The following is a 14903-nucleotide window of genomic DNA, read 5'->3' on the forward strand; positions in this document are numbered from 1 at the left end:
CCGGAGAAAGATAAACGACTTACTAAACGCGTTCTGAAAAAATGTACTCACTCATAACACCAAGTCAAGCAATAAGCAAACATCACATCATCCAAACGCCCGTCAAAATTAGAAAACTTTAAAAATTCACATTTTCCCATACTAAATTTATGCTAGCTCAAACTAAACTTGATAAATTTTATTCAAATATTTAAATCATTCATTTTATTTAGTGTTTTCTATGCACAACTCAAAATTAAAAATTTTGGGGTATGACAACACGCCTTCCTGCTTTCCTTACAACTGGTGTTAGTGTTCCATCATAGTCTAGAAACAGGAATATTTTAGGCTGTTGTATGATCTTTTCAAAGCTATCCAAGCCCGTAAATAAAACACGAAGCTCCTTAAAAAGGATTCTCTGCAAAAATGCAAATAGCAAACTGTGAAAACTAGGTTACTCCGATAAAAACTATTATTACAAAGCATATATATAACTAAAACATTTATAACTTTTTCGTCCACAGGTGTGACACCAAGACCGCTCTCTCTATTCTGTGCACCCGTGTGATCCTGCTATCGCTCAAATTAGAAACTCGTGGAAGTCACGGATCTAGCAACCCTCGACGTGATGACCTGCCCACACCGCATCGACCTGCCCTGCGACCACGACTTCTCCCCTACGATGTCCTGTAGCTCGCCCCACAATCACCGCAATCTCCGTCGGTCTACCTTCCCCTGCACTCCTCACGCGGTGGCTCAAATCGCGCATGCTCAAATCACGCATGTGATCCGTGGACGGGGAGGGAAGAGAGCCGGCCGCACCGTGAAGGCGTTCACCTCCATCCACGGCAGCAGGAGCTCCTCATTGCGGCGGAAGCGCAGGAACGGCGGCAGGTCCACCATGCAGTAGCCGCTGGCGTCGCTATGGTCCTCCCCTCCATGGTCGGCACGAGCTTAGGAGCAGGAGGCTGCCGAAGTTCCCATCCCCGCACCGTGAGCGCGACCACCCCTCCTCCATGGTTGGCACAAGCTCAGAAGCAGGAGGTCACCCAAGTTCCCGTCCCCGCAGCTGAGCGTGCGGGCGAGCGCGTGTCTGCTGCTGTGCGGGCGAGTGCACTTCTACCACGGCCGATGACATGCTCTGCATGTTCACCCCATCCTAGATCTCAACCACCGAGCCCCGTCCTCTCACCAAGTTCAGGATGCAGCTCCAGCACCAGCTCCTCATCTTCCTCGACGGCATCCTCAAGGAGGACCTCAGCAACGCACAGATCTAGGCCACAGAGCAGCTGTAGGAACGCGACATTGTGGCCGCCGCCGCGAGCGCACAGGTGAGTGCACTAAATAAAAAGGAAAAGTAATTCAATAGCACCTTTTTCCACATAATGAATTATCCAGTGAGCTTAACGATGGCGTGCATGACCTCTTAAGGGATAACCATTGTAATGCTGCTGAAGTTCTCTATTTCGGGCCTTATTCAATGCCTACCACTTCAAAGTCCAAATAGAAAACTAAGAATCATTGGTTACCGTCCGGCTAATAATTCCAGGTATGGCTAATAATTTGTTTTCTTCCTTGCTGGTTCCATGCGAAAATTTTATTTGTGTAGATTCTCTCATCTTCAGCATGGCCATTACCTCATCCTGGATGCGCATTTTACAGCCTCACCCATGGACTATAGAGCTGTGGAGGCAATGGCAGGTGCTGCTCCTCTGTGGCAATTAAGAAGGAGATATACGAGTGCCTCTGCCGGCCCACCATGTTCGACGGCGGCACAATGATATTTTTTTAGAAATTTCCAACAAAGAATGCTTTAGAGGATAATTTGGAAAAAGAAGTTGGATCAGTAGAACATATTTGTCTGTTGATGTTTGATACCTTCTATAATGTTTGTTCTGGGAGTATCTTTTTGTCTTTGATGGTCTAACTAAAACCAGTTATTTGAGTACGAATTTTGGATCCTGAAGAACAAGGGAGGTTTTTGCATGTCCATCTCCTCAAAGTCTATGTCGATCACAGAGAGAGATGATAGGAGGTATTGGAGCCACCTATCCACAGAGGAATCAAGGTACTTTGTTTTTCTTTTCATTTCCCAATAGATGTACTCATTAGGAGGTTAAGATCGTATTCCATAAACTGTCAGGGTCGTGATAAAATGAAATCATGGAATACTTTTATCATGACATGCTTTCATATGGTCTACTATATTTTGTTATATATTATATTGGAAGCTCTTTGTTAATTGCTTGGCTTTTCTTATGTTCCTCAATAAGACAATAATCTGATCTTATACTCCTCATTCTTTTTTGGTGAGCATTTAATGTATTTCTTTTGTTAATAAACTGGTTGAAGATTTCTTTTCCCGGTACATATGTATTTCTTTCACATACCTACTCAAGAAAGAACTATGATATATTTCTGTGATGATTGCTGGTGTGTTTCCCAGTAGGATGCATGGGATATTCAGACACATTTAGATATCATCAGTGCTGAACAACTTAGCCAAATTGTTAGCAGAAATTGACAAATTACCAAGCCAGTAAAGTACTTTGAGTATGATTGAGTTGTGTAGGACCATGATTTTTTTTAGGCTGTGTGCTCTATTAAGTGTTACTTGCCTTTTGTTGCTATGTTATCTTTTGTGCCATTGTACATATATAAAATCCTAAAGCTAATCAGCATGCTGCATACATCCATAGTCACTTCGCAAACATCGAAAAGCCTATATGTGTACAGTTAACTTTATTCCTGCTTTCCTGATGGTTCATACAGCCTATTCTTCTAGCTCCATTGGGCAGACCCCACAAGCGGACGGGCCACCGAGGCCATGGCTCTGAGAATATCCACGGTTGGGACAACTTTCAACTTCAGACTATCAGCACACTGCATCCGAGTCTTACCTAATTAACCCTGGAAGATGGATCCTTTACCATGTCAGTGATTTCATCATATCGAGTTCAATGAGGTGATGGAACTCAAGTTCTCTATGATGCAGATTGATTGTGTGCATACAAAACGAGGAAGAAGAAAGCGACAAAGGATATATTCACAAAGAATATCGTATATAAAGAGGTTCTAACTCCATAAAAGGGGTAATGCATCACACGTCTATACATATTTTTTTTAGATAATCAAATGGTACTTTAACTTTAAAAATTAACAAACAACTTATATGCAGGATACTTCTAACTACAGCTTCAGCCATCTGCATGCTTCAGCTGCAAGAAGTCAGACGCCGCATCTTGGACTAGAAAATCTTCTGGATCATCATTGATTGGTGACCAACTGCAGCTTGGTATTCGTGCAAAGCGCGTTCTCTCGAACTATTGAGAGATTAGATTCTTAATTGTAGAATAGATTCTAAAACATGTATTATGAAACACAAACTTGTTATGATTATCTTTCCGTAGCACTTGATTCCTCAAGAAGTGCAAGCTTATCTTTCGCGTATCGTAGGCATAAAGTGATGCGACAATTGAAGTTGATGTTTTAGTTTTGCATTCAAATTTAGAGTTATATTTTAACTATCTATCTTTCGTGAAGACTTATGTAATATTGATTGGAACATTATGATTGCGGTATCTATTTTAGATAACAGTATAACACACGCTCATACATATGTTATCGTGGTATTATGTGTTCCCGTTGCAACGCACGGGCATTTACCTAATATATATATATATATATATATATATATATATATATATATATATATATATATATATATATATATAATATATATATATATATATATATATATATATATATATATATATATATAATGGGCTTACACATATGTTGTGTATTTTAAAATTGGATATAGTCACCAAAAAGAGTAGCTTTATATATTTCAAATACAGGTGTTGACACAAAGATCGGTCACACACCTTAAAGAGCTAGAACGCTTGGGTCGCAAACAAACCAAACACACACAGAGCTGGCGTTGCGAAAAATTTAGTTTGGCCATGTGCAATATATGTGGACATATGGTGCATTAACAGTGGCGGAGCTTGATTAATGCAAACAAACAAGGGGTTGTCCATGTAATATAGATTATTAATTGAACACTGATAATAAGAAATACAAAACTATTATTTTCTCGGTTCTAAGTTTGAAGTTTTTTTTGTTTTTTTCTAGGTGCATTACTTTTAACTAGCAAATATGCCTGTGCGTTGCAACGGGATTTATATCTTGTATTATTTGTTCTAATATGCTTTAGAATAAGACACCGTTTGTTGGTTGGACATATGCTATCTATAAATCGCATGAGTACGGCTCGTGAGTTCGAGACAATTAAGTAGTTAGAATTTTAATCTCTTACCTAAGAAAGGCAAAATGACTTTTTTTGCAACGGAGAGATTATTAACATAGTGTTTTAATCGTCAATCCTTAATAAATCTAATGCAACGTATTTCAATTTTCAACGTGGCCCTGATATGAGAGTGAATTCCGCCACTCTACCTCATAAATTAGAGAGACAAAGATATCAGAGAGAATTCCCCCACTCTACCTCATATATATGAAAAATTAATAAAACAGAATATAAGTGCGTATGAATTAATAAATAATTAGGCGTAAGAGATGTTTGCGCAACTTTCAAATTATGCATTTTTATATACAAAAAGTGTGAGTTTTTGAATTTTTGAGTCCTTCACAAAAGAATTAAAATCATAAATTGTGCATAAAAATGGCGTTAAATACAGAATAATTAATAAAAAGAGAGCTAAACACAAGAAGGCGTATGGAGCAGCTGGGTGCCTCGGTCAGCCTGGGCACATTTTAGCCGAAAACCGAACACCGAACCGAACCGCACCGAACCGAACCGAAGTGTCGGGTTTTTCGGTTTTTCGGTTCGGCTTCGGTTTTGGATCCTGGGAACTTCGGTCTTCGGCTACGGTGTCGGTTTTTGAGTCGAATGGAACCGAACAACCGCCGAACCGAAGTTAGCAGCAATCTCCGCTATGCAGGCCTGCTTCTCCGTAATTCTCCGCTTCAACCCAGAGCCCACCAAGGCCCACAACGCACTGCTCTGGGCAGACCTGAGGCCTCTCCTAGTCTCCCTCTCCTGTCCGACCCCCCTCTACCTCTGGTCTCTCCCTCACTCAGTCACCCCGTCTCCCATCCGAGTCCTCTCCCTCTCCCACCCGACTCTGCAACTGCCTATCCGAACCCTAAAACCTAGCGACGGCGGCGGCGCGACTGGAAGGCGGCCTGGCAGGATGGGGAAGCGGCAGCGGGCGAGGCGAGGCGCGGTGACGCGACTGCTGCGAGCTGTGGTAGCGCGGGCGCGAGCGCGGCATGCTCGGTGGCTGCGCCGCGCGGCTGCTCCACGGCGCGGGCGCGGGCGCGGCATGCTTGGTGGCTGCACCGTGCGGCTGCTCCATGGCACGACGGTGGTGCCGGCGCGAGCAGGGGCGAGCGGGAGCGGCGCGGTGCGCGAGCAGGACGGTCATGCGACCATGGAGATGGACTGATGGAGGTTCGAGCGCTTGCCTCTGTTTTCATTGGTTTTTTCGGTTAAAACCAAAAACCGAACTAAAAAACGGAAACCGAAGTTGTCGGTTTTTGCTGCTCTGAAGAACCGATCGGGTGTCACTTTCTGAAAACCGAACTTTCTATAAACCGATTAAACCGAACCGAAATCTCGGTTAAAACCGAATGCCCAGGCTCCTCGGTCGTGACTCTGTAATAGGCTGGCCGGGAGGGAGCACGTGAGCTTTGGGCTCGAGGGTTACTCCCTCATGGGCCAGAATGGAGGCCTCGTTGTCCCAACCGCTGATTCGCGGGCCAAGTCGCACCTCTTCCCCATCTTCAACCTCCGGAACGCCCTGGAGCCCTTCCTACTTGTGCTCCTATGGCAGAAACTTCTCGCCATCTTCCACGTTCGCTACAGGTTCCGCTCCTCGCGCGTTCAATTCCCAGCTGCCGGCGCCATCATCGTGTTGTCAGCGCCTTGGTCTGCTGCTGCTGCTTCGCCGCCATGGCCGGCCACCACCAGGAACGGCCATCCAGTCCCACGCGGAGGGGTTAGCCCGGGGCACAGATATCCCCCCTATCCGACGGCTGGGATGCAACATTAAATGGAACCAAGTGATAGTTAGATGGACTAGTGCAGGGGTTGAAAACGCTAATAGTCTGCAGTCGCTTTTGGTACTGACAGAGCGTGGCAGCTAGGGCCTGTTTAGTTCCCTTCAAAATGCCAAAATTTTCAAGATTCTCTGTCACATCGAATCTTTGGACGCATGCATGAAGCATTAAATATAAATAAAAAATAAAACTAATTACACAGTTTAGACGAAATCCACGAGACGAATCTTTTAAGCTTAATTAGACTATGATTGGACACTAATTACCAAATAACAACGAAAATGCTACAGTGTCGTTTTGCCAAAATTTTCGGCATCTAAACTGGGCCCTAGCATGTGGCACCAGAAATAGGATACCATCAGGTGCATCCAAACTGATTTCTGCACCTATGATGCATTTGGCGCAAACCGTACACCTATCTTGCGTCGAGGTCAACACTATCTCCAAACGGACTGAAACGAGCCTCCACTTGACCCGTATAACCTAGGAGTTCCATCGGGTGTGCCCAACATGACTTCTGAGACTATTGTACGTTCGACGCATATAGTGCACCTATCTTGCGTCGAGATTAACAATACCTCAAAACGGACTGAAACGAACTTCCACTTCACCCACGTCACCTAGGAGTTCCATCAGGTGCATCCAAACTGATTTCTGAGCCAATGGTGCATTCGGCGCAAACCGTATACCTATCTTGCGTCGAGGTTAACACTATCTCCAAACAGACTGAAACGAGCCTCCACTTGACCCATGTAACCTAGGAGTTCCATCGGGTGCGCCCAACATGACTTCTGAGACTATAGCACGTTCGGCACATCTAGTGCACCTATCTTGCGTCGAGATTAACACTACCTCGAAACAAACTGAAACGAGCTTCCACTTCACCCACGTCATCTAGGTGTACCATCAGGTGCATCCAAGCTGATTTTTGTGCCTATGGTGCATTTGCCGCAAACCGTACACCTATCTTGCGTCGAGGTCAACACTATCTCCAAACGGACTGAAATGAGCCTCCACTTGACCCGTGTAACCTAGAAGTCACTGTTTTGGATCCTTTGTTTGTACAGTCTTTATTGGCATGCGAGTGTTTTCATTTATTGCTTGCCTTTGTTTCTTCGTCCTTTTATCATTACCAATATTCAAATCAAAATATTTATTAAACCATACATTCAATTTATAATCCGATTGACTTCTTGCTACAGCAGCCTGCGCAAATTAAATGGTGATCACTAGATGTATCTGCAGCTTTGTCTGAAGAGTGTCAGAGCTATCACACGCTTTAAGCACCTTAAATAAGGGCATGTTTAGTTTCTAAAAAATTTTGCGCAGAATCTTGTGGCATATGTATGGAGTACTAAATATAGACGAAAAAAAAACTAATTACACAGTTGGGTGAGAAATCGCGAGACGAAACTTTCGAACCTAATTAGTCCATAATTAGACACTAATAGACAAATACAAACAAAAGTGCTACAGTACCTAAAACCCAAAATTTTTTTGGATCTAAACGCGGCCTAACCAGTGTTACATTTAATCTACAAAACTAGCACGACTCCTATAAAGCATCGAACGGTGATTTATCGGGGGATACATGTGCCCTGGGCTACACAAACATTCGGCCCACGCGGGGTCCGAGCTCGCGCGACTCTCTCCTACATCTTCCAAGGAAATTTAAATTGAAAACTAAAAACCAACATGCGCAGATTGATACCGTGATTATGAGGCAGAGGACTCGAGGGATTTATGGTGTTGAGACATTGGCGGAGGAATTTCGAGCTCGTCCCCACGCGGACTCTGCTTCCGTTTCATCGCCGAGTTCATCCCCGACGTGGACGCGGATGCTCCTTCCGTTTCGCTGTGATCGGGGGAGGGGGAGCGTGGAGACGGAACCGCGACGAGGACTCTACGGTAGCGTCCGCGCGGGGGACACGTCGTGGCTGGCGCCCGAGATGCCGAATACTCGATTCTGCGGGTGGGGCGGAGGAGTGCCGACGCGGACTCTGAGTGAGGAGCGGGGCAACGGCGCAGACGATTTCCGCGGGAGTGGGGCGACGGGGCGACGACGCCAACGCAGATCTTGTCACTCGGCGGATGGGAACGCAACTCCGGCGGAGCGGCGCCTTCACTGTATGGATGAAGCTTCCGGCGACGCCATGTACCACAGTCAACACAGCGGTGACGGCTTCTTCGAAGAAGGCGCGCGGCAGCACAAACCCCCTCGAGCAGACGGTGCATCCCGGTGGTGGCGGACTCCTTCATCGTCTATGTCTGCGCGGTACGGGGAGTCGGGACCAACCGAGCGGGCCGTTCAAAAGTCGAGGAGAGGAAAAGGCCAGCGGGGGCGAGCAACAAGGCTGGCGCGTGACCGAGTGGTTCGGACTGTTGGGCCAAATTGAATGGGCTGGACGAAAGATAATAGCCTAAAATTTTACTTTTTTATTATTAGGGATAGATATACACCTAGATACTCTATATATCTTTATATATAGCAAAACCTATGTAATCAAAATGACTTTTAAATTGGAACGGAGGGAGTATTTACATAGTGGATATTTGATTGGGCAGGGACCGGACCATGGACCATCTTGCTTGTGTGGTCAACCACGCTCCACCCCTTAAGAACTAACAATGAAAATTACTTGATGCTGAAACGACGGCACGTCCAATAACAATTCGACATGATGCAATAATGGATCATGGATGCATCCATAAGCGTCCATGTTCAAATAAAGTTAAAACGCTGAGACCTTTTGAAACTAGACAAAAAAAAAAAGAGGCTGCAAGAGCACGCATGCTAGCTGCACGAAGTAAAGTAAAGCACATCTGTGTGAACCTGAGGGATCGATCGATCGATGCCATGCCAGACGACGACTTCACTCCAAATTTGGACAGCGTAAGTTCGTCGCCTTCCGTCGGTCCTCCACTGTGTCTGTGTATAGCAATTTTCAGTTGATTCATGTGGATGTAACAAAACCCGTGCGAATTAAACTACTAGGACTAGCCAGGTTACCTGTTGTGCACGGGTGCATGCATAGCGACACACGTCGATCGCTTTCACTTGGGGGACGGGGCGAATTGTAAACCAATCTCTAGTATTTCACCAACGTTGGCAATGTCGAGTTTTGGCGACCAACCACGTTGCATGGCTCGGCTGTTTCCAAGCGTTAAGCGCCTCACTGGTATACGCCATTGAAATGCGTACGTGCATGGCTAACCTGTTTTACTGCGATACGCACGTACTCATCAGAGCTCAAAAATATTTTGAGCAGGATCCTTTTTTTTAACCGTTTTTAGAGGCCGTGTGTATTTATTATTTGCTAAGAAGCTCCGGATATCTCGCATGCATTTATTATTTGCCGTCATGGCACTTTTCTATTTTTTTTCAATATAATGCCAACGGGGGATAGGAGCAAAGGTATTGTCGTAAATTGTGAAACAGTTGTTAGACAGCACTGTATGTACGCTAGGTGTGTGGGACAACTTAGAGCAGTTCCGCTAGTTTTAGATTGCTATGTCATGTCATCAAATTAAAATGCTTTCGTGCACTAGTACAGAGACGGGCTTTACTTTCGGTGGGAAACCCCCTCTAGTTCCGGTTTCCCACCCGAGAGCAAGCATCTAGGACTAAAGGGGTCCTTTAGTTCCGGGTCAGGAACCGGGACTAAAGAGGAACCTTTAGTCCCGGTGGGTAACACCAACCGGGACTAAAGGTGCCTCCTGACATGCCACGGGGCCGGCACCCTTTAGTCCCGGTTGGTAATACCAACCGGGACTAAAGGTTATTTTTTTTCTTTTTTCTTTTCTTTTCATTTTTTTGTTTTCTTTTCAAAATAGGTTTTCGAAATTGTATTGTACGCTGCTAATAATACATTTATACGCGTGTATAGTATGTTTCGGTTCAAGCACAATGAACGTATTAAATGACACAATTCAAGCATAGAAATATATATATATGCATGCATGCATCATATATATATATTTACATGCATGCATGCATATGTGTATTTTACATTATATTATTTCATGTGCATATATTACAAAAGATTGCATTACAGTTGTTGTGATATAACAAGTTTCCTCTCATCCTCTGGCAGTGTTGGGTCGAAGTAGAACTCGCCCTTGGAATTGATGACCTGGTCATTAAAAAATCCGGCTATAGACTCTTGAATTGCTTTGAACTGGTCTTGCCGTATGACCTTTTCCTCCAACCATCGAGCCTACAGGTTTGAACTAAAGGAAAATAAATTAATATATGTACATACACATACATATATATATATATATATATATATATATATATATATATATATAAAGACATAGTAACACAATCAATAATAATAATTAAATGAATATATATTGTATTTTTAACGTAGTTTGAGTCTCTCCGTAGGAGTTCTTTGGGAGACCTGCTTGATAAACTCGCAAACATAGTAACCACAGTTATTGTTCCCCTGTTCCTGCCTCAGGCACCACTTTACGAGAAAAAGATTTGTCATCCAATCTGGTGATCCGGTGAAAGCTATATGTTTAATTAATAAAGATGATGCGATTTAGGGGACTTACTTTCAAAGGGATTACATTAAGTGGCGCTTTGCATTTTCCCACGTGTTGCTTCTCAATAAAGGTTTTCCAAACACTGCCCAATAAAAAATTTGCCACGTCATCAAATATAGTTAATCATCATGTTTGTGTGTATATATAGTTGCTAGAGATACCGAAATTACCTCTGGATAATATCTATCATATCTTGGTAGTCTTGTTGTGGTTTTCTCATCGAGTCATAGATTATCAAGTGACTTTTCACCAGATCGATGTCCATCAATATCCAGTGATTGCTGCATGTGTTTATAGGATATAATGCATAACACTCATTAATTAACTAGAATCAACATATGAGCCATTAAGGATGATCGACATTATTAACACTCACTTGAAGTTGTAGGGGAAGGGTATATCCTTCTTGTGGCGTTGGTTCACTAAGAAGTTCATGAGGTTACTCTCTGACTCAGACTTCCAATTAGGCTTTGGAGTAACTGGGTCTTTGAATACTATATGGGGATCAACAAAACCAATTTCATTGCAGCCTTTCTTTCTGCGCTCTGTCATTGTAAATCTGCATATATATAGTACTTGTTAGGATAATTTATATGCATATACACACATATGATGAGTTTAATAATAGATCGAAAGAATTATTACTTATAGGCAATAGCAGCTAATGATAACTTTGTCCAGAGAGGTCAGGTGGCATAGTTGATGAAATTCTGCAAAGTCAACATACATAACATCATCGCCACGGAACCAATGTTCGTCTCTAATTCTGACACCAACGCAGAAGTATCCACCGGTAGACGCCTGCATGTACCACTTGTTTAGCAGGTACATTTGCGTCCCCAGATCACCTAAGGCTTGAGGGTTGTATAGACTCTGGCCTAGTACAAATTTTTTCTTCCAAATATCAACCTCCGCCGCACTCTCAATGTTTCTATCACCAAACATCTGGTAAAGGTTGAGACCAGTCTCTTCAATAAATTCACCAAGGTGATCCAAATCGACATCAGGAGGTATGTTTGCCTAATGCAATAATCCTAAATTCGAACCATATTCATTACCAACAACTAGCGGGGGGACTGATTGGCGTGATTGTTGTCCGAGTTGTGCAACTCCTTTCCCTGCCCGCTTCTTTTTTTGTGCCGCATCAATTGACTTGGTGAGAGTGCAGTCATAGTCCGTTAACGTTGCTTTGGACGGCTTACGAGATTCCCGCTGTTGTTGCTGGTAAGAAGCCACCTTTTTTCTTAGAATATCTGGAGCTACGAAGAAGTACGGTTTCTCCAGGTTTCTCCTTACTTCTTGATCCTTTTTAAATTTGTCATAGAATCTGGACATATCTTTTTTATATGCATCAGTTACTTCTTCCTTCTCTTCAGATATTATTTTGGGAATAGCCCTTGGTTTCACAGTGGCTTTCTTTGTCGGCGGGGGCTAGTTCTTTGTTTGTGGGGCTGGCCTCTTGCTAGTACTTGGCTTCTTGGTAAGCGGGGGTAGGGGAGGCGTTGGAGACCTCCTTGGAGGTGGTGGCAGCGGCGTTGGAGACCTCCTTGGAGGTGGCGGCTGCGGCGTTGGAGACCTCCTTGGAGATGGTGTGGATGTAGCCTCGCCTTCCAACACATTGTCATCGTACAGAGCACTATGATGATCTGGCGATTGAACAATTGGACTTAGGTTAGGGGAGGATCTGCTACAAAAAAGGAATGATATATTATTATGAGCAGATTGTTAATTATTTAAGCCAATATAAATTAATGATGTAGTGTTTTCATCCGCACCTATGGTGAGGTAGTTCAGGAGGAGGTGGAGGCGACATCCCGGGAATGATGATGTAGCGCTTGTGCCATAGAATGAATGTCTTCTCTGCTTCTCCTAGAGTCTTATCGCCATCACCTCCAGGAATGTCAAGAGGCAAATCACTAAAACCCTTTTCAGCTTTATCTACCGAGATGGTAGTATATCCTTCTTGGATTATATTCCCATGAATCCTTGGTGTCTTGGTTCGGTCGATAGGATTAACAAGACCGATAGCCATCTTGATTGTGGAATTCCCCTTCGGAATGTGTAGCTCACATGATGTACAAGGTTCAGTGACGTCATCCATCGGGAAGCGCAGTCCTGTGTCCCCTTGATTTGGTATCTCCATGGAAGCACAGCTGCTTTTCAACTAAGGGCTAATGTTGATTCCTGGCTCTGATGCCTGCTTGCTTGCACTCACTGCTATTTGCACTTGCCTTCTGATTTCCTCCTACATTCTCGCTTCAAGGTTTTTTTCCTGCTCCTGTGCTTCACGCACCGCTTCCTCCAACCTCTGGAGCCGCTGTGCCTCGTCTTCCTTCTTTCTCTGGCGGCTTCTGTAGGAAGGTCTGTCCTGAGGGAATCCATGCTCCCATGAGACACTTCCTTTGCCTCTAGTTTGGCCACCGTGTTCAATAGTCCCGATGGCATATGTTAGTTTATCCTTCTCTCTGTTGGGCCTGAACGCACCACTAGCAGTAGCTCTATGAGCATAAAACAATCTTTCTGCTGCTTCTTGCAGTCTTGCGCCATAAACGCACTTCCCTGTCTCCTGGTCCAGTGTTCCCCCATGAGCGAAAAACCAATTCTTTGCACGCTCTCCCCACTCGAGTGATTCTGGTGTGATACCCTTGGCAAGAAGGTCTGCTTCCATTTTGTTCCACTTCTTAATGGTAGTCGGGTAGCCACCTGATCCCAAGTTATGGTGGTATGTCTTCTGTTGGGCATTACGTTGGTTCTTTATCACCCGACTCACACCCTCTTCCGACGTCTTGTGCTGTACAAACTCATCCCAATAGGGCCTCTGCTTTGAGATCGGGTCTGGGACAGTGAAATCTGGTGCTATGTTCTTCTTGACATATGTCGTGTATAGGTGTTTCTTCCAAGTCTGAAACTGGGTGGCCATCTTCTTCATTGCCCAATCCCTAACTCGCTCCTTCAATTCATCACCATCTATTATATCATCATAACCATCTGTTTGGAGCGTGAAATGTTCCAAGACATCATTCCAAATTAACGTCTTGTCACGATCGAAGACAAAACTGATATGAGGAGCATTGGTCTTCTTCTTCCATTCATGAGTACTGATCGGGAGCTGGTCCCTTACAAGGTAACCACAGTGGTGCACGAATTTTGTTTTATTTGGCCCCCCCGGTTCGCCTGTATCCACATTGAACTCCGAGATGATGAAGCGACCCTCCAATGGCTTTTTGGGACCTCGAACATTTTTACTCTTCGTTGTAGGTGTTGATGTCAATCCAGAGGGCTACAAAACATAAACATTATTTTTAATGTCATGAGCACACATAAGACATATGATAATATATATAGCTAATAATAAAAAAATATATACTTGGCCAATATCTTGTTGCTCATTTTGTTCAAGAGCTAAGTACTGACTCCCGTCATCTGCATCCTCTTGCACGTTATTTTTAGCACCATCATCGCCGGCAACTTGAGTGCTAGTGCTGATCAAATTCATCATCAACTCCTCCTCATCCATGTTTCTCAGGTCGGCCATCTAGCTTCAAAAAACAAAACCAATATATAGTACGTCAAATCTTTGCTTACATGCATAAAATCTACGAACAATATGCATTATTAAATCTTGCCCCTCGGTCACGGACGCAATTCGCCACACTAGGGCGAACTGCGTCGGTACTAGGGCGAATTAGGGCTATACATAAACGGTTGAGGGCGAATTGCGTCTGTGACTAGGGCGAACCACGTCGGTGACATCAACAACGCGGTTCACCCTAGTCACCGACGTAATTCGCCCTAGTGTGATTGTTTAGCGTTAACGATAACGATAATACGAATGTTGATCGACTAGGCCGCGAGAGAGGGCGGTGTGATGAGAGTGGCGGTGCTCCGCTCCGCCGTATATATATTTGTACACATGGGTGAATGAGGGCGGCGGTGCTCCGCCGTATAAACCCTAAACCCTAGGGCAAACGAGGGCGGCGGTGCTCCATCGTATAAACCCTAAACTCTAGGGCAAACGAGGGCGACGGTGCTCCGTCGTATAAACCCTAAACCCTAGGGCAAACGAGGGCGGCGGTGCTCCGCCGTATACATAGAAACGCATGGGCGAACGAGGGCGGCGGTGCTCCACGACGTATATATACATGCATATGAATACAAATGACGAAAACATATGGATCGCGATCGAGGACAAGGATGTACGGCAAGAGAAGCGGCGTGGTCTCGACGTCGGCGCAGAGTGGGTCGGGGCGGTGGTCGGCGCAGTAGAGCGGGCCGGGCCATGT

General features: G+C 44.5%; 1 pseudogene; it reads left to right on the top strand.

Moving 5' to 3' along the window:
• Positions 1-903: 903 nt before the first annotated feature.
• Positions 904-3230, top strand: LOC136469221 (F-box protein PP2-A13-like; annotated as a pseudogene).
• Positions 3231-14903: the final 11673 nt, after the last annotated feature.

Source organism: Miscanthus floridulus, chromosome 8 (assembly GCF_019320115.1).
Source record: "Miscanthus floridulus cultivar M001 chromosome 8, ASM1932011v1, whole genome shotgun sequence".
Classification (NCBI taxonomy): Eukaryota; Viridiplantae; Streptophyta; class Magnoliopsida; order Poales; family Poaceae; genus Miscanthus; species Miscanthus floridulus.